Raw genomic sequence first — 7,825 nt, forward strand, 5'->3', positions numbered from 1 at the left:
GTGTGTGTGTGTGTGGGGGGGTAGAAACAGTGACAGCTGCTGCTGGATGGGGGGGGGCAGAGGGATAATAAAGGAGGAGCAAAGAAAGGAGGAAACACGAACGAACAGACAACGAGGAGAAAAGGAGTAAAAACAGGGAAATGAATCCTTTATGAAATAAATAAATGGGGGGGGGGTCATCTATGATAAATGTCTGCTTTAGTCCTGAGCCTTCAGCTGATATCTGATCGCATGGATCTAAAATAATTCACCTGACAACATGAGGCTGACGTTAAAGGCCTGATTCAATCTCAAAATGCTTGATTCACTTAACATCATAAAGTCTCTTTTTAAGGGTTCTTTTACTTAATTTTTTTGTGAAAAAATGTTCTAAACCACAAAAATAGCAAGAATAAAGTACTAAAAACCGATTGAATATTTATTTCCTTTTCAGCAACCATGGTATAAGTGGGATAATACCCAAAGATATGTTTTAACACCTGAACCGCCGAGTTAAAGTGAAGGACTTTTTCATTGATTAATTTGGGTAAATCACATCAATTCTTTTAGATTAATCACGTGCATTAATGTTCACAGCCCTACTTCAAATCATCAAGTTCAATTTTAAGTGTTCATCTACTTAAAATTATTAAATAATAGTCTAATTTTAATGATTTATTTGCTTAAAATCATTAAGTCTAGTTTTAAAGGTTCAATAACGAAAAATTATAAAGTTCAACTTTAAGGGTCAATTTACTTAAAATTAAAGTCACATTTTAAGGGTTTATTTACTTAAAATCATAAAGTTCAACTTTAAGAGTTCATTTACTTAAAATTATTTTAAGGTTTCAATGACTTGAAATCACAGTCTTGGGCCTTTTTTTGTTTTTTATGCTGTTTGGGGGTTAGCTAGTATTTCAGCTGCATGCTAGCTATTTTGGCTAATTTAGGCTTTTTTTAGGCTAATTTCGCATATACCTATCATTTTAGCTGGCTATAAGCTGCAGTGTTTTCAGCTACTAGCTTCAGAGTTTTGAGTTATTAGCTTCAGAGTTATTAGCTATCAATTTCAGCGTTTTTAGCTATCAGTACTAGCATCTTCAGCGGCCAGTTTACAGCATTCACACTAGCATTATCACAGGTAATGCTATATATCTAGTTTTTAGTTAGTTTAAAGCTAACGATGGTTAAGATTTGTGCTTTACATTCAGTTTGCGCATGACCCGATTAGTCGACCAATAGGAAAAAATGATCGGAGATTAGTTTACTATTAAAATAATCGTTTGTGGCAGCACTACTGTCACCAATCATGATTAAAGTTGTTCAAAATCAACACCCCTCCACTGAAAGCGGCTCAGGAGAATCTGTGAAACAAACATTGGAGGTGGGGCCAGTGGGCACCACATGCTTTTACTGAGGCATCCGATTGGTCAGTTTATAACTTTAATAACTGGCAATTAACAAAATATATTTTATTTTATTTATTTTTTATTTTAAGCGATCAAGTCACAATACATGACATAACACTTAGTGAATCACAAGTAGATTGCTTGAAAGGGAATGGAAGGAAGCGAACTTATATAATCCCACCCCCATATATATTTTATGAAATATATTTTATGAAATTAGGATTAGCAAAAATGTGTTTAAAAAGTATCAGAGCAAGAATGTTTATTTTGACCAACAGTATGACAGTCTATTTCTTAATAGAAGTCTATGAGGTTTTGGCTTCTTGGGACCAGCAGCTACTTCCTGTTTGGGACATGAGGGGGAGGGGTCATGCTGTCCAGTGATGATACAGTCAATGGTTAGAAGCAGAACATCAAACCCACTGATCACTGATGTGTTCTTGAGTCGGCTCAAAGCCAAACGTCACGTGAACATCAATATATTGATCAGTGCTACGTTTACTAACAATTAGACGTTCAGGATGTCCAGCTGCTTTTCCTAATAGACATTTTCAAAGTACATTTCTGCAAAGAGGGTTCAACACCAAGTACAAATCTGCTCATGTTTGAAAATGTATGGTTATTATTCTATTTTTCATTTGCTTATTGAGAATTTCTATAATTAGTTCATAGAGTGTTTTTTAAATCTCCAGTGTTCAGTCCGAGTCCAAACCCGTTTAAGGGCTCTGGTTCTGTAGAGACTAAATCTATTGTCTAACACGTGAAGAAAGCTCTTTGTGTCAAAGCGGTCTTCAAACATCCCATCAGTCCGTTCTGCTCCGCTAAAAACAAAGCTCCTACCCCGATCTCCTCTGATGAACACCCCCCACCCCCACCGCCATCAAAATGTACCACCTTGAGAAGGGATCTCCTCCTGGTTGCTAGGCAACTGAAAATAAGCAGGAGAGCAGAGGAGCCATCTTTTGGAAAGAAAGAATATCAGGAGGAACAGAGGACAGTTTATCATTGACCGTTCAATGGAGATATTAAGGACAATTCTGGTAGGAAAAATATGTAATAAAACATGATCACAAAAACATTTTATTTCACAAATTGAGCTTCAAAAAGATTCCTGATCATCTGCTTGAAACCTTCCTTTCTTCCATCAATTTCCCTGACAACATTCCTGCTTCTCCAGAACCATCAAATCTAAAGCATTACCAGCAGAGCGGTCCTCACGCTCTGCCCCGACCCAGAGAGGCTGAGGGTTCGAATCCGGGTCGGGTCACAGCACAGACTAGAAAAGGGACCTGATGCCTTCATGATTGACTGTAATTATCAAGGGTTTGGATTGGGTGGGGGGGTCAAAGCATTGAATGGTTCCTGAGTGAGGCTGACTGCAGCTCACGGCTCCCCCAGGGAAGAAGGAATCTGTTCTCAGAGGAGGAGAACTCTGGATCTCTGAGCAGAACTGAACCTCAACGCTAAAGAAACCCGACAGGACTCGGATCCCTCTGCTCTGTGGGGTGGGGGGGGTCCGACTCACATCTGCCACTGCTGACACCAAGTGGTCATGACTGAAACTGTTGCATCTCTGCCTCAAACTTCTCTCGTTCCTGAAGACAAAACAAACGCACAATTACTTTACTTTAAATTTACTAACATGAAAGTTTTTTAATGAAATCATAAATAAAAAAGTCCTTAAAGTCCCTTGTTTATAAACAAGTTACCAACACATGCAACTTTACAGGCCGTACAACTGAAACATAATTGTAAAAGTTTGAAGACAAAAGTTTCAGAAGCGCTAAAATTGCAGACGAGAACATGAGGCTTTTATTTTAAAAAAGCCAAAATCCCACAACCTAAATGTCTTAAAAATACATTTTTCATGTTGACCTGAAGCCTCTGTTACCAAAATCTCCTCTGAGGGGGCGTGGCTTTTGGAGCTGAGCTAAGCAGCTCTTCATGAAAATCTTCATGGACAGAACTTCCTCCAAAATCCTGATTCTTTCTCCTTCCAGTTCACCAAAGACTCTTTTAGCTAATTCTCCAATGTTTATTGACTGTGATCAATACATTCAATCATTGGTTTCTCAGAGTTCTTGATAAAATAATCAAAGCTAACATCAAAATGGTAAGCCCTCCTCCACTTCCCATCACCCATTTGTTGACATGTTAGCTTACAGCCCCCACACTCACAAACAAGAAAAAAGGCAAACAATATCAGAGCTATCCCGCCGTACAGTTTAGCTCCCGCTCAGACATGAAAAACAAAGACGTACATGGATCTCCTTAGCCTCGGTTCCACTGAGTGGTACAGTACGGTCCAGCTGATTCTGGCGAGCATTTCCACTTTTCTGGTTTCATGCGTGGTGTAGACCGCTAACAGGTCATTGTAGTGCGACGACTAGAAAAGCAACAACGATGGAGGTCATCCAGCAGCTCGTCTCTTTCGTGTTTTACTTTTTGTACATCGTGCAGAACAGGAATTTAATGTTTGAAAGACGATTGTTACTTTAAATGAGCACTGTATTAGTGCTTTATATTCACTTTCTGCCAGTCAACAGGTGGCTACACTCCAACCGTCCTGGTCTATTAACAGACATAACCGATGGGGGCCCTCAAGAGGTACGTACAGTTCGGTACCGTTTAATGGGTCCATTTTACAATGGAAACACGTAAAATACCAGACCGAACTGTACCGTACCGCACCACTCAGAGGAAATTAGGCTTTTGTCTGTAAGTGGATGAAATATGGTAGAACAGAGAGCTTAATTTTTTCCATCATGAGAAAAAAGTGTCCGCTTTGAGACTGGAAGGTCATGATTTCAAATCCCGACCGAGTCCGAAAATGGGACCCAGTGCCTCCCTGCTCAGGATTAAAGGACTGGATTGGGGAGTTAAACCACCAAATAGTTCCTGAGCGCAGCTGTGTCTGCAGCTCACCACTCCCCCGGGAGATGGGTCAAACACAGAAAACTCATTTCATACACACAGGTGCATGACAGCTAATGGAACTCTAAATGCCTCAGGAACATGTTAAAAACATTACCTTCGACAGAGTGGCTTCTTAAGCTCTTTAAGCAACAGTGACTGATATACAATGCAACTGAATCCAACTAAAAATGTTTAAAAACCTGAAATATGTGTGAATGATCATAAAATGGATTACTCAGGTCACTTCATCTCAGAATCCAGATTCTGTTTCTCCTCATGACAGGAACAGACTGTGTGGAAAGTTTAATCTGGATTCTCTCCTCAGTCCTGGACCCAGAACTTCTCTGAAGTCTGCTAACGTAAGCCTCATGCACTAAGGTGGTACTGCAGAGATGTAAAGGTGGTTAGAAGGTGAACTGACCCAAAGATGCATCAAACTGCTAAAGTTACAGCATCAGACCCGTTTGTTCGGGCAGACTGCGCCCGCCGTTCCCGCTCTCGTCAGCTTCATTTGCATAGATTTAAATGTGCAAACTTAAGGTCATTTAAATAGAGGACACTGGAAATGACATCCATCAAACTGTGTTTGTATGCAAAGCAGAGCGAGGAGCAGCGAGGGTGGAGAACCAGCACCTGCACCAGGCTGCAGCCTCAGGCCGTCCCACAGCAGTGACATGCACACATGCGGTGCTGCTCTTCCGTGTGCATGAAACAGCACAACCGCAGGGACATTCAGAGTCTTTATCCTGATCTTTCTGATTTTGTTGAATTAACCTGGGTTCACAGCTCCTGTCTTCATGTCTTAAAGTCAAGGAGCCTTCCCAGCATCCCTGACCCCATCACAGAGCCAGCTGTGTGATCCCTTTAATAATAATACATTTTATTTAAAGCACCTTTTAAAGCTCTCAAGCACAAATAAAATCAGAAATTTAAATAAAGTAAAATGAAAATGAAGTAGCAGAGGTGGGTCTATAAAACTATGATGGGTATGACAGTTTGAACAGATGGGTTCTTTACTTTGTTTTGTTTTTTTTTGGTCAGTGAAAATCCTGGTGTGATGAAAGATCAGTAAAAACATCACACGAGAGTGAGAGAGAAGACAAAACGCTGAAAACAAAGTCTGTCCACTGGCTTTTGTTCTCGGCGGACAGACCAGGGCAGGGCTGACAAGGTGAGATCATACTCCTAACATGCTCAACAGGTTCTGCATGAAGGTTCCTGGCCGGTCCGAGGAGGATCTGTGGGGAACCTCCACAGCTGCATGTGTCACAGCACTCCCTCTCTTCTTCTGTTTGTGGAGTAGATCATCTCATTGGTCTAAAGAAGGGGTGTCTAAAATCAATCCTCGAGGGCCGTGTTTTTCAATCAACCTGCATTGATGCTCCTTATTGGATAAACACACCTGAACCAGGTAATCAGCAGCAGATAAGGTAGGATTTCTGTAAACCAGCAGGGAGTGACTAGACTCGAGGCCTGACTTTGGACTCTCCTGGTCTAAAGCCTCGTTTCCACTGAGCAGTTCGGTACAGAACGGTCCAGTTTGATCCGTAATTTTGAGCATTTCCATTGTAAAACGGACCCATTAAACAGTACCGACCCGTACCTACTGGGGGCCCCCATCCGTTGAAGGCCCATAGAAAAATAGAACAGGGCAGTTGGGGCGGAGCTGATGTAGCCACCTGCTGATTGGTAGAAAGTGAAGACGACATTAGAAAGCAAAAAAATAGCACTCAGTGCTGCCACAAACGATTATTTTAATAGTCGACTAATCACCAAATATTTTTTCTGATTCATGCATAAGAAAGATGTAAAACACACATTTTTACCATAATTTGCTTTAAACTAACTAAAAACTAGATATATTCACACTAGCACTACTTGTGAATGCTGCAAACTGAATTTGGCTGCTGAAGATGCTGAAATTGATAGCTGAAAACGCTGAAGCTGATCGCTGAAAATGCTGAAGCTAATAGCCATCTAAAATATTAGCTACATGCAAAATAAGCTTAAAAAATAAAAATAAAAAGCCTAAGTTAGCCAAAACAGCTAGCATGTAGCTGAAACGTTAGCTAAACTCCAAAATGGCCTAAAAAAACTTTAAGAAATGACAAAAATAGTCCATAAAGCTAGCAGAATGTCATTATAACCGTTAACTTTACTACACTCTGACTCCATATAATATAAAGCAATGACTAATCGACTATTAAATTAGTCGTTGACTATTTTAATAGTCGATTAGTAGACTAATCGCGGCAGCCTTAATAGCACTAAGTTGTGCTTCTGTTTTTACTCTTTACGGTGCTATCCTTCTTAACCGCAATCATCTTTCAAACAACATTAACTTCCTGTTATACATGATGTACAAAAAGTAAATCAAGAAAAAGATGAGCTGCTGGATGACCTTCATTGTTGTTGTTTGTCTAGTCGTACCAAGACAATGGCACACCAGCGGTCTACACCACACATGACAAACAAACTGTGCAAACACAAGGCAGAATTACCAGGACTGTACTGTACTATTCCTTACCGGACTGGACTGGATCGCTCAGTGGAAACAAGGCTTAAATGTGCAGCATATGGACCCCATTAACCTCTTTGTCGTCAGGTTGAAGGTAATTGTCACTATTAAGGAGAATCTCAAAGTTTCTGTTTTCATTGAAAGTATCTCAGGATTCTGTTTACAGCTTACAGGAGAAGCAAAGGCCAGAACTTTAGCATTTGGGCAGTTCAAGCCCTCATGACAATTTTGTTTATTGAAAAAAACATTCCCAGTAGTGCTTTAATGATAATTAAGAAGTTTTTAACCAAAATCCTGCAACCAAAATGTTTTAAAAAGCCATTTTACATGTTGATCTGAAACCTCTGTTTCCAAATTCTCTTCTGAGGGGGCGTGGCTTTGAAGCTGAGCTGGTTTCTGAGATCAGAGTTCTTGATAAAATAATCAAAGCTAACATCAAAATGCTCTTTCATTGATTTACAATCCTTTCCAACTGCGGTCAAATGAGCCGCCGTTCACATTTCCGTGGTCACATCAAGAAGCTCCGTGGAGTCTGGTGGAGATTTTCCAGCGTTCTCAGTCCTGCTACCGTAAGTATTGGATGAAACTCACACCAAAAATCCAGTGATGCTGATTTGACCACAGAAATGTGAACGGCGGCTCATTTGACTGCAGTCAATGTGAAGATACCATCTTCTCTTCTCCAGAACCTGAACTAGACACTAGGAACAGATGAGGGTTTAGTGCATGTGCAGCAGAGCTGTTGATGGAAAGAAGATCATTCATTCAGACAGAGTCTGTCCAAGACACTTTGATTGATTTAAAAGGAGAAATACTCAGAAATGAAAAAACTAAAGGATTTCTTATTACATTTGTTCTCTTGCAGAAAAAAAATGCAAAAACATGTTAAAAACTCAATAAACATGATTTTCATCAGAGGGAGACCTCTATGTGTAAAAACATTGTGGGAAAAGAGATTCTCGGCTGATATTCAACTGAAATGAAGATAAACGCATTTACTCAC

At 40.1% G+C, this 7,825-nt stretch overlaps 1 protein-coding gene across 8 annotated transcripts in view; it reads right to left on the bottom strand.

The window, feature by feature from the left end:
- Positions 1–7,825, bottom strand: part of LOC112139209 (suppressor of tumorigenicity 7 protein homolog) — a 43,707-nt gene that overhangs the window by 33,653 nt on the left and 2,229 nt on the right. For 2 of the 8 annotated variants that reach the window (XM_036212220.1, XM_036212218.1), the window contains exon 2: positions 2,914–2,983. The exons of the other annotated variants lie outside the window; for them this stretch is intronic. The gene's annotated coding sequence lies outside the window, so the exon portion shown is untranslated. The remainder of the gene's footprint in view (positions 1–2,913; positions 2,984–7,825) is intronic. 8 annotated transcript variants of the gene reach the window in all.

This window comes from Oryzias melastigma, linkage group LG6 (genome assembly GCF_002922805.2).
Source record: "Oryzias melastigma strain HK-1 linkage group LG6, ASM292280v2, whole genome shotgun sequence".
Taxonomy (NCBI): Eukaryota; Metazoa; Chordata; class Actinopteri; order Beloniformes; family Adrianichthyidae; genus Oryzias; species Oryzias melastigma.